The sequence below is a fragment of the Mchenga conophoros genome, linkage group LG6 (assembly GCF_057382185.1).
Source record: "Mchenga conophoros isolate Kocher_MC1m ecotype Shallow Benthic linkage group LG6, M_conophoros_male_GT1.1, whole genome shotgun sequence".
Classification (NCBI taxonomy): domain Eukaryota; kingdom Metazoa; phylum Chordata; class Actinopteri; order Cichliformes; family Cichlidae; genus Mchenga; species Mchenga conophoros.
In genome coordinates this window covers 20,307,038-20,325,138 of record NC_140531.1, presented here as the reverse complement: position 1 = coordinate 20,325,138, position 18,101 = coordinate 20,307,038, and the positions used below count along the sequence as shown (strand labels likewise).

Below are 18,101 nucleotides of genomic sequence, written 5' to 3'. Positions count from 1 at the left end.
GCTCTACCGATTGGACTCCATAACTGGCCACATGTTGTTGTTTCTGCAGTGTTCTCAAAAAGGGAGTGCTCTTACACTTGAGGGAAATTTCTGCAAGCTATGACAGAAAAAGAAAGAGATAAACTGAAAAAGGGAGGGAAAAAACCCCTTAGTCACTTGGCTTCCTGTCTGAAAAAAAAAAGGAAGTGGGTGGAGACATTTTCTACACTGCCACAGTCAGATAGCTGAAACCAGTGCAATATTCAACAGAAAAGTATACTCTGTCTCAAACCCAGAATCCGGATCCACTCCAGTTCTTCAGGGCAATCCTAGTGTTCACTATTGTGTACGGCTGAGGAAAGAAGAAAAAGGAGGGAGCATAGGGGGGAAGGAAATCTGCCTCTTTGTGTGGGAAGGTCTCAGCAAGAAGGTGATTTTGTAATTATTTGAGGTAGACACCAAAGCAAGGCTCTTCCTCCTGACCTCCAAACAGCATCGTTTCCAATTTCTGTACCTCTGCTGCCTTATGGGAGTCACATATGAGTGTGCTTCTGAGGCTGCCAAACAGCGACACCCGGGCTTCTCCTGATGATGAGAGCCGACGTCAGACTGGTTTCCATGAATATTGATGTGGAGGATAGTCTGTTTCATAGAAGAACAGAAGGAGGCAAGATGGCTGCCTTTAGGATTTGTTAAAGAGGAGATCCAGACGGTTTGTTGGAATTTCTACAAAGTGGAGGGACGTGAAAGGCAGGTGAGAACTGGCTCGGCACCTTAATAATCCGTTTAGCCCTTTCCCCCCTGTAACCTTGTGTGTGTTTTTGGTGGTATTTAGTCAGATGAAGTACAGCAGATGCCCCACATCGTAAAAAGCAAGAGCCAACATAATAAGGGGGGGATATGAGATAAAGCTACTCCAACATGGCTGACAAATTCTCTCTTTTTTTGTGCCAGCTAAAACTGAAAGACAGCAGTTGTGTTTTCCTGTGTGTGCTTCTTGCTGCATTTGAATACATTATAGAAAACAGTGGACTTGTTCAGGAGTTAGTTTTTTTTTAAAGCATAATTTAAATGCCTGTGTGACACTACCTTTACTATTCAACCCTGGCTTTTTCCTAAACACATTAAAAATGTATTCAATATGTAATATAACAAACATTTTTGTATAAGTGACTTCCTATTTGTCAAAACACATTTGCAGCATTTATGTGTTATTGACAACTATTACAAAATCATAATTATGATTGTATTGTCTTTTTTTTTTTAATTCAATATGGATTCAGATTTAGGTAGTTATCCACTTTGGTTTACCCCATCCTTTCTCACTGATGTATATGTGCATTTTTATTCTGTTCAGCCTTCAGTAGGAGAGTAAAAGTCCAACCTAAGCATGTCCAGTAGTAAGTGCACAGAGTCTGCACGGCAGCAGAGCTGAAATAGCTTCTGGCTTTGTGTATATGAATCAGCTTTCATTGCTTTCACCACTGAATGACGAGCAGACACAAAGGCAAATCCCAAGGAGAAGCAAAGGAGAATAGAATTGTGGTGGCAGAGCGTAGTGTAGGTGGACAAGGTCAGAAAGCTATGAAGGAAATGAAATTCAATCCAACTGCACCATTAAGTGGGCAAACAAGACTGGTAATTCTGGAGATTTCCCTTACTTCCTTTAGAAGTTGACACTAAACACAAGGTTGTTATCAGGGAGCAACAACAAACATCAATTCTAAAAAACTGACCAACTTGGTGACTTCGCAAGACTATTTTGTCTATTTTAATGCATTACAAGGAGTAAGCTGTCACAGCTAACAGGGTGTTGTAGGTTTTGGATCTAGCTGCTGACATAAAGATTATTGACAACACAATGCAGATTGTGCCTGTGACTTTCAGGGTGTATGAAATGTCATTATTTTAAAGGAATTGAAATAAAAAAACAGCTATGTTGCCTTGTATGAATCGCAAATTAACAGAAGTACAATAACAGAATGATAGCAGTAACACGATCATGTATAAATCCTCATAGTTTTAAATACATGTAAATTGAGCTTTATTATAGGACGCCAAGTCTCCTATTAATTATCAAATGCATAATTATTTGTTGTTTCTGCTTGTGTATGTGAATTCACCTAAGATTAACATCTGAATGGCTCATTAGTATAACAAAAATATTTCGGAGGCTTCCATGCTAGGCTTGTGTATTGCGCTAACTGCAGTCGTCAGATAGCCATGTGGCCTCAGGGTACAAATTAAACAAAAGGAAGATGGAGACTAATGACTGACATTTAATTTGGCATCACACTTTAACAAGGCTATCTGAAGAACTTGTGCTTCGGTTTTTATCTTTAAATCAACACGAAAGTTTTCAGACACTGACTATTAGTGATCCATAAGGGCAAGATTAAAAGAGGTTAAATAGACAGTGAAGCTCCTTGTCAAATTACTAAAGACATTTATTAAGTTTTGGTTACAAAGTTGTATTTTTTTTCCTTTGATTGTCGATGCAGGCCATGCAGTTCCTGCACTGTGGTACAACTTTTAAAAACATATCTGGTGCTAGTAGAAGAAGATACTATTTAAGTCACAGAGTTTAAAACCAGCAGTAGTGGTATACACCTCTTGCGCAATACCATGCCTGTGTTTTGACACGATGAGCACGGTCACTGGCTGTGTAGCATCAACAAAAGTTCTTAAGCAAGAGTGCTCTCTGTAGCATTCATAAAGAATGTTGTGACTGCATGAGATCAGGTGAGCCAAGCCTTTGTGTGTGTAAGTGTGTACGGTGATCCCATTGCCCCACATAAACTAACAGACTGCAGATAATGCTTAGTGTGTCATTTGAAATACCAGACATTGTACTTTGATGAACAGAAATGAACCCACCTCATTTCTTGCTATGAGAGTGCACTATTAATCTCAGTTGTCTGATGTTATAACTTGTGGCTATATCTGCACTTAGTTGACTTTCCATTTTGTTTTTATTCTGTTTGCAATTCCGGTGCTCAGACCACCATACAAAAATATCATTTATGTCTGGTATGTATATCTTTTCTAGTCATCTGCTGTGTGTGACTGAATTTCAAGCTATTGCCATGTTCAATAACTTGCAATGGAGTGTTTATATACGCAAATGTAAAATGCATAAGCCGCTATTGAAATGTATAAAATAAAAGTACCACCTTTGTGGATATACAGGGGTTGTGTCAGCTTTATGCAACTGACCCTTCAAGTTTTCAAACTAAAACTGGGTCAGCAAGCTTTCACAACATCCAAGAATGTGCACTAGTGTGGATGCTAAGTATAACAAAAACAATGTGGATCTATCCCATGTTTCTCTTTCTGTTCAGCTGGACTGTGCAAAGGATTTATGTGTGCTAATCCTGACCTGCACAACTAATGCTACATAATAACAGAAATAAAAAACAACCACCATCTAATAGTTTTGCAGTTTTATATTTCTCTGCATTGCTGCTGTTACATCAGCAGCTGAAAAGGCATGAAAGCATTAATAGGGCTACAGGGGGCTGAGTGGGGGAAGGGCCATATAGATCAATCACATGCACATAGCTTCTCTCATCTATCCACACCTACAGATAAAGCCTCACGGGTGGACTGCTAGTTCGTCATGGTCTTAAGTTCCCTTTATGTCACTCCTAGGGCAAACACAATATCACCTTTGGGAAGAATGTCCAGTTGCCATAGCATTCCACAACAATGCTGTCTACTTAAAATACGCAAGCCTTTACCCAAGCCCTCACCTCTGACCCTGCCCTATCCAACCCATGTATTATTTTTCCAACCAGGAGCCATTTCAGAAATGACACAGAACAGGTCCAGTGGCAGGCTAGACATTTTAGATTGCACTACACCTGGCTGGCCATAGCTCAGCTGCTTTCCTAAGACAAAATGGCGAGATACTGAGTGTTGTATTGATTTCTGCAATATTGATTTCCCTTTTGTCTGCTGCTGGGGTTTTGTTTTCCTATAGAGAGCAAGGGAGTAGCAGCAAGCCACTATCAGATGCTTCAACAGTGGGATCACTCTGTGAGAACGCTGTCACTCATTTGAACATATCTTAATGTTCAAATGAGTGACAGTGAATTTACAGTTGGATGCAATTTATCATGAAGTGTGTTTTGACTTACTGCTGCAAAAATGTTCACATTGTTTTAGCATCAGTGAAACCTGTAGAGCTTTGCCATTTTTTTAGTATGGTGTTTGTTTTACTTTTACTATTGATTGAACATAAACTGCATTATGTAAGACAATGTCTATTAACTGAAGCCAGATCAAAAATATATGTCACTAATAAGACCACCAAACCAGATGGCCCTAACTTGTTAAAGTAATTATGATCCGGTCTGAGGTAAAAAAGAAAAAAAAGATATTCATAACCAACATATGCTATAAATATGACTCATAGCCTCCTACTACGAAGCGGTGCGCCGTTAGCCAAGTTGACGTTTAATTATCGATTGAGAGAGATAAGACTGCGTTTGAGTGGCACAGGCCCGGAGAGAGGGTTGCTGGCCCTGTGAGCATATATCGATGTCAGGGTTTACCTCAGGGGTGAGACAGAGAGGGCAGGGACTCAAAAGCTTCCTCCACGTGAACACGCACATGGCCGTTCTGTTTACAAACACTATCCCGGCATTCCGCAGCGAGGAAGGCAAGTGAGATGTTATGTAACCACCCCTAAGCGAATAGCATCTCTTCCCGCTTCTCACCAGGCCGCTCCTCCTACGCTTGGATGATCTTCTTAAATACTGTTGTCGCTGGTTGCGCTGACAGAAGTTAAGAATAGAAAAAGAAATTCAAAAGTCACTTCAGTCACTGTCGGTTTGCCTGAGACTGTGGCGAGACTGTGAGCAGGTCTTTTTCTTTGTGCCATTCTACATTGCTCTCGTGCAATTCTAATAGCATCAAGTCCGGAGACTAAAGAGGCCTTAAACGTGCCGTAAGCTTTTTTTGTGATTACAGCTTACAAAGCCATCACATGGGCGCAGATACCGTGGAGGACACAGTGTAGTCCACAGTAATGTCTCCATTGCACAGTCCTGCATGGTTAATTGGATTATTCATTAAATATTTCCTGGACACATTCATTAATCAATTTAGAGCACCAAGTTGCAATGTAGTACTTAGCATTTTTGTTACTATTATTAGCAAGAGAAGCCTAGCAATTAAAACATGCACATGGCATCTCTTAATGCGTGACATGAAAATCTTTGCAGATAAAAGCAAAACCAGGAAACAATAACTCCTGAAAATGATGGAGAAAACTTGATAAACCATATGCATACATACTTTAATCATCCACACTAGTGGCCAATTTATAATCACCAATTAACGGAAAATCCAGACCTTTGGCCTGTGTGAAATTGGGAAAACCAACACACCACTATACCACCACTCAGATTCCCCATCATTGCTCACTTCCAGTTAAATGAAATCAACCAAAAAGTGGAGGTTTAATTCAGAACTATTTATTGGAAAAGAATTTGCCTGTCAAATTGCATCTTTTGTTTTTTTTTATAATTTTATTTTTTAAGGGTTAAAAGTGCGGAAACTATCAAAATCTGCAAAGCTTTGTCATTATAGCACAATCTAAAGGAGGTCCAAAATGGTTAAAACAGTTGCTTTTGATTACTACTTGCCCTCTTCTAAAATGGATGTTAGATATGAACCATTTTAGTGCTGCGAGCTGTCACTATAAAGGCCCCCTGTGGTCTACACAAGAAGCATAAAAGTAGACAGCTGGCCAAGACTGCTATTAAAAGTGTAACCCTACCAGAGGCTTTGAGTGACATCACTAACCAGTTCTGGGGAGTTAGAGTGGCTGTGGCTTAATATTAGGTTTCCTAAGTGGAATGTACAATTGCAGCAGTTGGAATCTTTCTGAGCCATAGTGCCCAGTGATAACTGAACTGGGCTTCATCCACTTGTTTATGATAGGAAAGGTTGCAAGTATGACTTCAACTCTTGTCCTGAAAGAATACAAACTCTTGCCTGCAAAACAAATTGCAGTATTTAAGTAATGGACTGCCATAATTTAATGAAATGTTTATGAAAACACTGAAACAATACACTGTTTACAGAGGCTATACTTAGCAATTCATTCTTGAGGTGTGGGATGACATATATGATTCATACAACCCATACTCCATACACAAAAATATTCCTCTCAGAAGGATTTGTGATTCCCATTCAATGAGTCACGTGCCTCCTACTGAGTGAAGGTAAAGAAGGAGCTTAGAAAACAGCGGCTTAGGTCAGGCTGCTTAGAAACCAATGAGGGATCATCTCAAAAGCTTTCCAGAAAACTAGAGAGCACGTAGAAATGTTTCTCAGGCAAAATGACTGTTAACCCTCCTGTGATATATTTTTGGCTACACATTTATTAAAGTAAAACGAAAGAACCTGTTGCCAAACTTGCCTTAGTTTGTCATGACAAAGAAAAGAAAACACAAACTTCAATGAAACTGAAATTTGCACTGATATCCACCTACGATCCCTTTGCCCCCGTGTTTGTGTGGCATACTTTCCCTCCAATAATAATTTGCTCTGTTTACTGTCCACCTCTGCTTCCTGTTCATCCACAAACTGGTCTGGATTTGAATACTGCAAACAGTCTAGAAGCCTTCTAGGCTTTATGGATCATGCTAAATTATAGTGGATATGAATTTTAAAAAATTAAGTGGAAAGTCACTTAGAAGTTAACATTTGCAACTTTTTACAAAAAATTGCTATATATTAATAAAAACAAAATTGAATGATTTTTATATCATTTAAATCTATGAAACTAGAAATAGTGATAAGATGCCATAATAGATAGCAAAACTGATGAATGGGTTTAAAGAAAATTTTCAGAAATGTTGGGATAGGGGAAGCAAATGACTTCATAGAGAAAAGAAACCATGAATGCTAAATGGTAGATAGGTTCCAGAGAAGCGCATTGCATGATCCAAAATCTGTCTTTTTTCAAAGAAGGCTTTTGTTGTTTTAACAAGAAAATGCTAAACTATGTTCTGCACATATTAAACCAGCATGGTTAAAAGAGTAAATGTGTCTAGGAGCTAAACTGACCAGCTTGCAAGTCCAGAGTAATCATTGGTCAAATGTGAACAGTTGTTCTCCCTAGTTTCTAAACACTTATAGTATTGCTACTTTTTTTGTCATTTCATCATTTAAAGTAAGCAGTTATTTTTGAAAAACAATAGAATTTCTCAATTCTAAGATTAGATGATTCTAAACTTCAAACATCATGAATAATTTCACTTTAACATAATTTGGTATTTCCATTTTAAACAACATATCTAAACTTGACCTTTAAATGTGCTGATTGACACAGATACAAATGTAGGCCTCTGAATATGTGGCACAGTTGAATTACTGGCAGGATCAACCCATAAAGAACACGTGTGCACCACGGCAATGCAACCTCTTCTGCAGTCAGCCATGCTAGGGTAATGGTTAGCCCAGATGGGCTTTGAAGCGCTCATAGGACATTGCCGTGGCTACCATGCACTCAGAAATTAACTTTTGCTCTTTGTGCAGTTCATCAAGTTAGTCAGATATATTGACTGTTGCATAGACAAAGGGCTGGAGAGAGAAAATAGAGACAAGCCCTCTGGAAGGAAGAGTGTAGCACTGTGAGGGGTTGGGCGCAGGTCAATGGGTTTGTACGCTCAGAAGCCAATGTCTTCAGTGTCCATGTGATCCAGCTTGATGGCAAAAAAGATTTAGACACTATGTGTCAGCCTCAGAGCCCAGTAAGGATTCTTTGTAGCACACGTGGTGACTAAACTGGAAAAATAAAGGCTAAAAAAGTTTTTGGAGTGACATCAAGTTCAACTGCAACTTTCAGGATTGACTGCTCTGGGGGAAATATTCAATGCTGAGGTCAAGGTAAACAACGTCAAAGACAATGTCTTAGTGAAACGTTGTTGGAGGGAAGGCTGTGGGTGAACAGATTTGGTCTGAATGAGTACAGACTCTTGTATTAAAAAAAAGCATGCAGCTTTTAAGGAAAATATTGTGACACTTGCTATTGGTGGCCACAAATAACACAAGGCAGAGTACATGACTGCTGATTCCTGAATGGCTGCCATAAAACAATATAGTGTTTGCAATGACTATACTTGTTAATTCATTCTTGAGGTGTGAGAGATAATTTACATGATCTGTGACCTTATTGTCTATTATCATGGGCAGCTGACCATTTGGTTAATACTGAATCAACCCAGTAGCTAAAAATTAATACAGTGCACTTTGAAAATATTCAGAGCAAGAACAGTGAAGGATGACCAAGAATCTCATTGTTACTCTGACTGAGCGCCACTGTGTGAAAATGGAAAAAACTTATAGCAATCCAACTGACTCTGTGGGCATGAATATTGAATATCTGCGCTTTATTGCTGAGTCACTGGTGACAAAATTCTCATTAAATCCAACTTGAAATTTCAGTTGATGTTGCTCTCAGACTTGGAGAAACAAGATTGTATGGCCTGATGAACAGATTCAAGTTTTTCCAGCTCAGTCAGACACCTCACTTGAATCAAATTAAGTATACCTGTAGAGAACTAGAATCTCTCTCTACTGACAGTACCCATTAAACCTTCATGACCTTCACAGATCTGAAAAGAAAGAATTCCCCAAATGGTGCAAAGTTTGTTGCATCTTACTCAAAAACACTCAAGACTGTAACTGCTGCCAATCACACCTTAACAAAGTGTTTAGAAAAGGGTCTAAATAAAGTCTAACTCAAATACATACACATATTAAAAAATGTCCGGACTACAATTACATTTGAAGCAAAATTAACAACAGTAAAAATAGTTTACTCAGGCCCAATGTGAGTCAAATGGAAGACAAAAGTAAAACATGCCCACACAATGTTTTGCATGCATTTGTCATATTCCCAGAATACCAGCTGAACTAGTTGTATCAGAAATGTTCAAAGATGGGGTTTAACACCTTCAACAAACAACTTGAGTTACTCATGACACTGTCAACCACAAGAAACAAATCATCAGCTACTCCTCAGACTTAACCCACAATCAGACCCAGTAAAAGAATTACAAATAATAATATCTATTAAATGCTTTGGGTCTAATATAAGGGGAACACAGTTTCTCTGGAAAAAAGAGTCAAGACATAAAACCTCACCCATCAGCAAAAAAAAAAAAAAGTTCAAAAAAATGAGTGTTTGAATTGGTCTTGAATTAGCAGTGAGAGTGATTATAATTATGAATGGCCATGCAGATGATATCCATTAATCTTTTCCCTCTCTAAGTTTGTATTTTTCCCTTGGGGAGAAGTTAACTGAATCGGTATTGTACATCGTTCCGGTTTTACTTGTCTATCCATTTGCATATATTCCAGCTAGATGATTTCGGGCTCATCTAAAGTAAACGATGTGCCTAAGTAGTGTCAGGTAGTGTACATATTTAAATAAATAATACATAATGTTTGCCCTTTGCCAAAAACAGTGATTTTAAAAACTGACTGACATTAACTTCAAGTGTGTGTTCGGGTTTTTAAATATTTAGATATTAAGATATAGCGTTTATGGCTTTGCTGTTCAATTAGCATTCACTGGAAGTCTACTATCTTGCATCAATTACAGTCATCAGTTTCAGCATGATTAACCACCTCATGAATGCTGCATGCTACAGACTTACTTTTCATTTGTTTTTGTTTGCTTGTTTTTGCATGTCTATGACATTTCTGCAGAACACATATAACCTGATTTGTCCTGTGTATATCTGTACTATATAGCATACATTAGATTAGAGGACTGGTTTGCTACATGAACTGAATGTAGGAAACAACATCTTACAGTTCAAAAGAATTACACTAAGTTTGATTAGTTTAAATTTTACTCTCTCAAATAAAACTATAGTTAGGTAGTTATGTTTAAATATAACCAAAAAAGGCAACGAGACAATAAGCTGTGACAGCACAAAGACTGCATTAGGAATCTCCACAAGTATGCCACATCTGCCTTGCATTAGACATCAAGAACAATGTAGATCGTACAGATCCCTTCTTCATATGGATGGGGAGGAGGCTCTCTGGCCAAGAAATTACAAACAGAAGTTTATGCCATCTATGTGTTTGATTTGATCTAATAATCTTGGCTTAAGATTCCGTTAAAAAAAACAAAAGGATTATGCTTTTATTTACATGTCTTTGCATTTATGCATCGATGTAAATTCCCCATCAAAGTGAACTTTAGAAAAGTGTAACGTAGAGACAGTTTTGTGTCATATTTAAAGGTAAGCGTGTCATATGTGAGCATGAGTAATTTATTCATCATGAATGATCCCCTCGATAACCGGATTTTACCTCCACTGTTGCCCTGGTTGTGGTTAATTACTCAGGGGTGAGAAACCGAGAATTAAAAAAAAAAACAAAAAAACAAAAAACAGATCTCTCACTCCAGGATGCCATGTGATACAGACATCCGTACATCACAATTTTGTCATTAGGCCATATACAGTATCAACAGGTAAATGCTGTGCTGAGGAAAAAAGAAAATAGACCTGAAGTTGTACCATTCAAAGTCAGTTGCTACCCCCATGCAGCAAAGCCTTGCAGCAACCTTTGTTGCCATTAATGGAACCAATATGTGTCCCATCAGCAACTCACAGCCTCAAGCCTCTGCATTCCTTGTAATAACCTTCACATGTATCTGCATCTGCTCTATAACCAGCTCAAAAGATCACCCTTAACAGAAACTTTCTATCTGCCAAACATTAGACAGATGCATTAGCAGAAAAGACTTTCTAAAGGTCCATTCTCTACACCAACCTGAAACAGTGCTACATTCTAACAACTCAAATGTACTTAGTATGTAGTGTGGTGTAAATGTGCTTATTTGTATGTGAACACAAACAACGTTATCGTAACAGGCTAAGTAACAGGCCAGTACCTCACAGTCTATAAAGAGACCAAAGTGTGTAACAAAAGGTGGTTTTAGGTATTGGTTTCAGCTGTGTCGAAATCAGGAAACTGAAATATGGCAACAAAGGTCCGACAAGTACACGAGGTTTACTTTTATCTAGGTTTTCGACCCTGATTTTACTTTCCTGTTTAAAATGTTTAGATAGGTTTGTGCCCCATCTGAGTGTAGATGCCAGTTTCGTTAAGCTCCCTTCATGTGTAGCAACAAGATAGAAGCACTGAAAACATTAAAATGCCTTCTGACTGCAGACGCAGGGGGGCCCTTTGTTTCTTATTAAAAAAAAAAAGTGTCATATGTTGTTCAGACTGATAGAAAGAATGAGAGGGACAAAGCATAAATCACCGTGGGATGTGCATTGTACACGCTGTGTGAGCAAGCCATGTGACATAAATCACAAGTGTGAGATGCCTGATAAAGAGACTCTGGGGTGCAATACAAGAACATAACATCTGTCCTATTGCGCCTGATGAACATTTGACCATCGTTAACAACACATGCTTGAGGGACAATACCTCACATTGTGCCTTATGAATTGATGTGTGTCTTCTGGTTTTCTACACTTTCCAGTCCATCACAGTTTATCTGTAAAAAGATTTTCTCTGAGGGAGTCAACTCCTTTTGTTGATAAGAGTTTCCTTGTGCTTGCCCATTTATTGATGGGGTATTAAAAAGTAGACCCAAAATAACCCATAACAAATAATAATAAGATTGAGAGTATGATATTTCTGCAAAAACTTTAGTAACCTTAGATGAATTTCAAGCTTGGAGTTAAAAAAAAAAGAAAAAAGATTGTTTGCATATAAGTGGAAAATAACTGCTTGTTTACATTGTCAGCTGGAATGCTGAGGTGCTAGAGGTCGTTGGGTTTGTAGAACAGCAAGTTCGGCTCTATATTTACATCAGGGATTTGATCGCTGTAGAATGCAAGTCATCTGACCTAATTACCCCGATAAAGCGTTGCTAAGGATGAGATTTCACTCACGGTTGAGCTGCCTATAGTCTGACCCATCTAACTGGCCGCACTCTGATCAAATAACATTAAATGTAAGTAACATTTATCATCACGCTACCATGCAGTTTTTTTGCAGGGAAATCTCATGTTTCTGCAATTATGTGGAAATTTGAGTTAAACCATCCACCTAAAAAATATGCATAAGAGGAAACTAAATATTTTAATGGCTGGCTGTCCTGTGCAATGATATAGGCATAAATTGCTATAGCTATAACATATACAATATTTCAGAGTCATTATTATATACAGCTGTTAGAAGTTTCAAAAATACTTCAGACATTCTTCAGAATATGTTGTCACATACAGTGGGGCAAAAAAGTATTTAGTCAGCCACCGATTGTGCAAGTTCCCCCACTTAAAATGATGACAGAGGTCAGTAATTTGCACCAGAGGTACACTTCAACTGTGAGAGACAGAATGTGAAAAAAAAATCCATGAATCCACATGGTAGGATTTGTAAAGAATTTATTCGTAAATCAGGGTGGAAAATAAGTATTTGGTCAATAACAAAAATACAACTCAATACTTTGTAACATAACCTTTGTTGGCAATAACAGAGGTCAAACGTTTACTATAGGTCTTTACCAGGTTTGCACACACAGTAGCTGGTATTTTGGCCCATTCCTCCATGCAGATCTTCTCGAGAGCAGTGATGTTTTGGGGCTGTCGCCGAGCAACACGGACTTTCAACTCCCGCCACAGATTTTCTATGGGGTTGAGGTCTGGAGACTGGCTAGGCCACTCCAGGACTTTCAAATGCTTCTTACGGAGCCACTCCTTTGTTGCCCGGGCGGTGTGTTTTGGATCATTGTCATGTTGGAAGACCCAGCCTCGTTTCATCTTCAAAGTTCTCACTGATGGAAGGAGGTTTTGGCTTAAAATCTCACGATACATGGCCCCATTCATTCTGTCCTTAACACGGATCAGTCGTCCTGTCCCCTTGGCAGAAAAACAGCCCCATAGCATGATGTTTCCATCCCCATGCTTCACAGTAGGTATGGTGTTCTTGGGATGCAACTCAGTATTCTTCTTCCTCCAAACACGACGAGTTGAGTTTATACCAAAAAGTTCTACTTTGGTTTCATCTGACCACATGACATTCTCCCAATCCTCTGCTGTATCATCCATGTGCTCTCTGGCAAACTTCAGACGGGCCTGGACATGCACTGGCTTCAGCAGCGGAACACGTCTGGCACTGCGGGATTTGATTCCCTGCCGTTGTAGTGTGTTACTGATGGTGACCTTTGTTACTTTGGTCCCAGCTCTCTGCAGGTCATTCACCAGGTCCCCCCGTGTGGTTCTGGGATCTTTGCTCACCGTTCTCATGATCATTTTGACCCCACGGGATGAGATCTTGCGTGGAGCCCCAGATCGAGGGAGATTATCAGTGGTCTTGTATGTCTTCCATTTTCTGATGATTGCTCCCACAGTTGATTTTTTTCACACCAAGCTGCTTGCCTATTGTAGATTCACTCTTCCCAGTCTGGTGCAGGTCTACAATACTTTTCCTGGTGTCCTTCGAAAGCTCTTTGGTCTTGGCCATGGCGGAGTTTGGAGTCTGACTGTTTGAGGCTGTGGACAGGTGTCTTTTATACAGATGATGAGTTCAAACAGGTGCCATTCATACAGGTAACGAGTGGGGGACAGAAAAGCTTCTTACAGAAGACGTTACAGGTCTGTGAGAGCCAGAGATTTTCCTTGTTTGAGGTGACCAAATACTTATTTTCCACCCTAATTTACGAATAAATTCTTTACAAATCCTACCATGTGAATTCATGGATTTTTTTTTCACATTCTGTCTCTCACAGTTGAAGTGTACCTCTGGTGCAAATTACTGACCTCTGTCATCATTTTAAGTGGGGGAACTTGCACAATCGGTGGCTGACTAAATACTTTTTTGCCCCACTGTATTCGCATGTGCAGCAAAACTGAAGTCAAGTCCAGTTAGCCAAAGTCATCTTATACACAAAATGAAAAAAATTGGATTTCAATTTGCATGCTATCATTGCTTTCAAATGTTTTAAAATCTACTCAGTATCAATACTTGTGGCTAAAAGAAGAGGAAACAACGTTGCAATAGTGAAGCAATGGGTCAGTTAGAAGATATTACAATTTAAAAAAAGAAAAATCATATCTTTCCTTTTTACGAGACAGTTCACAGAGCATGTAGGGTTTCTCTTTATTACACAGTCAGAAAATGTATAGTCTTTAGCCTGGGTGCATGCTCAAGGTTCTTATCTTTTAAAGCAGGAAATTACAAATGCACTCTTTTCAACAAAGAAAAGGAAATGTGCACTTGAGATTATGGCTTATTCTTGGGACTATTCTACAAAAGTGCGGTGTGGCTTGGCAAGCATGTATTTGATTTACAGGTCTGCTACACATCTTGCTTTCTTTAACAGCAAGGCTCCTTACCATTGCTGCCTAGGTCTAAAGCTTAAAGCGCAGAGACCTGAGTCTTCCAGCAGCTGTCGTTGGAGGTGAATGTCACATATGGCTGCCAAGTCACGCCAAACAAACCCCATCTACTATGGCAGTTCTCATATTTCACTCGCTCACTCTGGGAATAACAAAAACACAGTGGAAGTCGAGTGTATTTAACACTGTTGCACTTGTGCTATGAAGACAAAGCAATGTGTTACAGACTGCATATTCCCTACACACATAATTTAATGCAAAAGAGAGAGATCATTTGTCATGTTGACTGACAGACTAAAATTACACTCTCCTTAGCAAACCAAAACCCTTTATTTTTAAAGAAAAATATTGATTGTTCAGGCTACTGATAAGGCCCTCTTGTGTAAACTGCGTCCATTGTTTTGCAACACTAGTCCCACTGTGTCCATAAGTCCACTCTTGTCTATAGGCTTCAAAGCACTTTACAACTTGTCATCTATTAATGGCAGCAAATGCATAGTTGCATAGGTAATAACTATGTACAACGGCTGTTCTCAACTGTACTAGTTCGATGGAAGGGAGCAGATGAATGGCAGACATAAGTAAAGATGAACCTGAAGCGTAATTACAAGGCAGAGGTAAGGCTGTGGCAGACAAAAAGAAACCAAACGACAGTAAATAGGAACAAAGAAAATGACAACAAAGGTCTGTTGGGTATTCAGTTCCAGCCATGTAAGCTGAGTCATATCATAAACTGAAACAGAGTGCTCATTCCCTGGTGGACATCAGCTATAAGAAAGAAAACCAAAATAGATCAAAGCATTATAACTCCCAGCAGGCATCCACACTAAAGTCACCGCAAAGCTATGCCTCAGCTTAGTTCAGTGCTCTACGTCCGGACCAAAAATAGATCTTTCCATAAATCACATCTAACAAATAGTTAACAGGATGAAGCTAACACTTCAAATCTGCTAAAGCACTCAGGAGAAACAGGATCTACAACTTTGCATGAATGTTATGTGTGTTTTTTATGTTTGTACGAAAGATAGACGCACACACAGCTGGGATCTCTGGCTTTGTTCTGGGTTTGCAAAGATTTTTTTGTTACCAGTGTGGGTGTATCCTACTGTGACAAGCTGCTTGGCTCAACTTGGTCGGTTGTAAACCCTGGAGTGTCCCGCAGGAATAGAGCCGCACTGTAAGCGGCTTTGAGCCAGTGTTCAACTCTTGACTTTGTTACTGATTTACAGACTGTTGTGAGAACCAGAAAAACAAAGTAGTAGTCACAAGGGGTCAGGGGGTTCCCGTCATTCGTCTGCCTCACAGAGACATCTTTTAAAAATCAAGTTTTAAAATATGATTTTTATTTAAAAGAGTTAAAAATACGGGTGCAATAGTAATTCAAGTACAAATCCAGAGAGAAATACTTCTGGGTTTTTTTTGGTTTTTTTTAAAGGAAGTGTTACATTGTTACTCATTCAAACAGAGATTGTTAAGTAGGCAGTAACTTTAGGCAGTACTCTCCATACTTTTCAGAGATTATTATCATCTCTCATCTTTTGAGTCTTGTTTTGTTTTTTGCAGCAAACTGCACAGTAAAAAACAGATTCAAACAAGAATTTGTAAGATTAGCAGATGAGCTGCTATGGATGAGAAAATTGAAATGCTGCATAAATGAAAATGCCTTCCAGATGCAGAGACCTACTGCCATTCATCATAAACAGCCAAGCTTATAGCTCTTACTGTCCTCATTTGTCAAAATAACAATACCTTGGTTTTAATACCTATGACATAATCCTAAATGGGTTCAGTGTCATTTCTGATCAGTTATTTTTATAGAAAGCATTCTGCCTTAGTCATAGACCAGTAGGAAAAAAAACAAAAAACAAATGCCACAGTAGGAACTTAATACAAGAAGAGTCAGCACATCTTTCATGGCTAATTTTTTTTTCAGTACTTCTGTTTATTTATGATGATAAACTCTGTCAACCACAGTATTAAAACTGCCAGTTGGACAAAAATTTCTCAATAAATTCACTTGGCCAAACAGTTTTCTTCTAAATATTCTTCCGTGACATGTTAGCATGCTAGAACAGTCCACCGTTTTGCTAGCAGTGAGCCATCTTGTCAGTCAGTATTTTTATTTCATAGTGTCACTTAAAATGTCATCTTTTCAACACCCTTTTCTCTTTTTTGTGTGTACAAAGTCTGCAGAGGTTTTCAAGGTACCTCAGAATTACACTGATAACCTCTGTGCTGAGCCTGGAGCACTTACCTGTCTATGGTCATGCCAATGCACCTCTGGCTGGTGTTACTGTAGTTTGTTCTATAACTCACAAGAACTGCTGTAATTGTGTTGCCAAAGATTTTTGCCTGTTCTCTTACTCTGCTTGTAAATTTCCCTGTTAACATCAATGTGATGTTAACAGATCAATTCATAACCACATTCATCCAGGTGAGTTAACCGGAGATCACAAATTTAAGTGTCAAAGGTTTTGTAAGATTTATCTCACTGACCACAGATTCATTTCAATATATCACACAGAAGTTTCTAGTTTGGAGTTGCGTATTTCAGTATAGCCATTATAAAGGTCATGATATTGATTGCTCGTAAAGGTCTGCACTTTAAATCACTTATTGTTTCCACTAGTGGTACATAAGTGGCAAAAGCTTGTGATTTCAGTTGTTTCGTTTCGTTTCCTTTTTTTTTTTTTTTTTTTTTTAAAACTGTCGACTGGGTGTTGAAACCTTGCAAAATGGCAAACATAAATTTCAATGAAGTTCTAAAAAGTCTTCAAAAAATTATACATAAAATAATCAAAGTTGTCAAAAAGACACCTTTGAGGTTCATCTCCCTAGCTGTGCTGGGAGCTTTTTTCGTTTTTAGTGTGTTGCTTCCCCTTTCCACCTGCTAACCAGCCACTGGCAGCTCTGTTGTGACAACAGTGGAATCTTTTAGGAACCTTGTAATAGCTTTGCTTGTTAGTAGGAGGTTTAACGCTCTAAATGTGGCGGTCTGGAGGGCTGCTAATGTCTTGGAAGAGTGATTGATAGAAGATCATTATGATAACCAGCTTCTCCAGACTAAGCTTGGCCTGGCAGTTTCCTATCATCTTGGTCCAAATGAGTGGGTCATATGTAATTTTTTTTCTTCATTCTTGATCTATTTAGTTTTTAACTATTTATGAATTGAGGAACTTTTAAAAAAAAGTTTTTCACCCAAAACTTTCTTAAGCTGTTACCACAGGAACTTGATTTTAAAGCCTTAAAAGAATATACACCAGACATGGTGTCATTATGTATGATTGGATATATTAAATATTTGACTAAAATGACACAAATTTAAGATATTTGCCTAAATTACTGAGCCTAGCATGTGTTTATGTGAACGACAGAGGTTTTCCTTCTAAATTTAATGAGCTTCAAAGTTTATAAAGCTGTGGACATAAGTTCTTTGAATGACAACAGCTGTTCTGTAGCTCTAACAGGTTCCAGATGTTATAATTGTGCCCAGTGATGGAGTATAATTATAGTACCTCTCCTATTTAGTATTTTTTTCCTTTCCTGCTTCCCCAGACATCAGTCAATACCTATAGTGAACCTCATAGTTGGTTTACAATAACAAGACTGCTTTTGTGTGAATCTAAAGCTGCATACAATTATGTTAGTATGGTATTATTATAACATTTTAAGATAGCCATAGCAACTGGCATCTGTTGTGACATTTACTTATTTTAAGTGTATTATGTG

At 38.6% G+C, this 18,101-nt stretch overlaps 1 protein-coding gene across 1 annotated transcript in view; it reads left to right on the top strand.

The window, feature by feature from the left end:
- Positions 1-314: 314 nt before the first annotated feature.
- Positions 315-18,101, top strand: part of tet2 (tet methylcytosine dioxygenase 2) — a 30,542-nt gene continuing 12,755 nt past the window's right edge. Inside the window, exon 1 of the mRNA XM_085276700.1 lies at positions 315-733. The gene's annotated coding sequence lies outside the window, so the exon portion shown is untranslated. The remainder of the gene's footprint in view (positions 734-18,101) is intronic.